This window comes from Solanum tuberosum, unplaced genomic scaffold (assembly GCF_000226075.1).
Source record: "Solanum tuberosum cultivar DM 1-3 516 R44 unplaced genomic scaffold, SolTub_3.0 scf00282, whole genome shotgun sequence".
In the NCBI taxonomy this organism is placed as follows: Eukaryota; Viridiplantae; Streptophyta; class Magnoliopsida; order Solanales; family Solanaceae; genus Solanum; species Solanum tuberosum.
Genome location: NW_006239209.1, coordinates 743496 through 745593, shown reverse-complemented (window position 1 = coordinate 745593; position 2098 = coordinate 743496). Strand labels below are relative to the sequence as shown.

Sequence of the window (2098 nt, the reverse complement as noted above, 5' to 3'; positions counted from 1 at the left end):
TGAGCACTCCAGAGTCAGTGGTGAGCCTCCTTGCTTTCCGGAGGACTCGGTTATGTCGTTCTCTTAGTTTTGTTTTATTAGGATGTTGCGGGGTCTGTCCCAACATCCATCTTAGTATTATAGATGTTTCATAGACAGTCAGTCAGTTAGTATTGAGTCTCTCATCTATGTATATATGTAAATATTCTATTTTGAGACTCAAGTTGCCCTTTTGGGCCAGATTTTATCGGTTAAGTTGTTTTATGTCTTTGCATGGCATGGAGTTATTCTGTTGAGTTAGGTTTCTGCTGAGTTAAGAAGCCAGGCCAAGGGTTCTCTTGGGGCAAGCAATGGTCTTCGAGTGCCGACCACGTCCAGGGTGTAGGCTCGGGGCGTGACAAAAATAATTCTTCCAATCTCCAATTTCTCCTTTATGAAAAAATATTTATTTCTCTCTCCAGTTGGTAGCTTTCCATTGATATTCACCTCCAAGTTGCTCAAATTCTCAAAGCTACACATTCTTAATATTTCATCCACCACTCCACAATTTTCTTCCTCTATGGAAAATGGACATTCTAAGAATTCAGCCAAGTGTTTAAGCTGAATTTTTGGTTTCTCTTTAATCTCTTCATACATACAGAAAAGTATTTTGTTAGGCTTTTCTATGCTTTGTTTCCAATAGTCCAACACGTGATTCCAAAACGGACCATGAAGGCTCAATCCCTCACAAAAAAGATCGAACATTTCTTCAATGAAATTGGTATATCTTTGTGATGAAGTCTTAAATAATTTGAAAAATGCCACATCGAAATAAAAGTATCCATATATAGGATTCCTACATAAGTAAATAAGTTTGGTTCTTGAATCCAGAACTGATTTTGGTAATGAAGCAAAGGGCACATGAGTTGCCAAGAGTCTAGGTGAAGTGAAAGTTGATAAATTAGGGACTTGACCATCAACATAGAATGTACGCTCCGGGGATGGAACAAGAACATGAGAGTTCTTTACAAGTAAAGGGTGATTAGGTTCAAAAATAGGATGTTTCACTCTATTCATTATAGCAAATAAAAGAGATTTTAACCAAGTAGTTCCTGATTTTGGATTTGTAACAAGAATGATATCACTATCTTCAGCTTGAAATTGTTGTTGACATGCAATCACACCTTGAAGAAATCTTGGTGGTGTCCAACAACCTTGATAATTGTAGATATATGATCGAATCCATCCTTTTTCTTTTGGTAGAATAGAGAGCAATTTCTTACACTCTTCACTTAGACTATCATCTTGTAAATATTTGGGAGGACTATAATCTGGAGTTGCTTGAGTTGTACACGTTGTTGGGTTGTTGTATCCTGGAGGAGACAATTCAAGAGACATAATGCTGGATCGGTGTAGATTATACCGCAGTGGGCTTGAATCTCCTTAAAGAGAGCGAGATATCCGTGCCTCAGCGTAAAGATTTATTTAGTCATTTTTGTTCATTTTATTTCAACTGTAATTTATTATATTTGTGATATATTACACCAACACTTCTATATGAAAGAATACAATTAATTTGGTATACTATAGTATAACAAAAGTACATCTATTCATAGTTGAACTCGACACATTTTTATATTTCGTGAACAATCAACAATAGGGGGAATCACTCTAAAAGAACAGCACATTTAAATTAATACATAAATTGCAACAATTTGAATAATGAACATTTAAAATAATATATATCATCAGTGCTATAATAGAGCTTTGTTGTTTGGTCTTGTTACATTACTCTCAACTACTTTTACATTGATTTTCAAAATAAATAAAATGCATTCAATTCATATTATAGCATATTAATGTCTAATTAAATATATGAAAATTTTAATTCATATCCTTGAAACTTTTGTTCAATGATATGATTGAGTTTATCATTCATCTCGATAGAACTTGATAGTAAAATAATTCTTCCAATTTCTAACTTCCCCTCGACGAAAGAAATTTTTATTTACCACTCCAGCTGGCAATTTCTCATTTGTATTCACCTCCAAATTCCTCAAATTCCCAAAGCTGTACATTCTCAATATTTTATCCAAAACTCCACAAATTTTTTCCCTCAGTGGAAAATGGACATTCCAAG

The 2098-nt window shown here is 34.3% G+C and overlaps 1 pseudogene; it reads right to left on the bottom strand.

Moving 5' to 3' along the window:
• Positions 1-391: 391 nt before the first annotated feature.
• Positions 392-1356, bottom strand: LOC102600406 (cytosolic sulfotransferase 12-like; annotated as a pseudogene).
• Between the last annotated feature and the right edge of the window lie 742 nt (positions 1357-2098).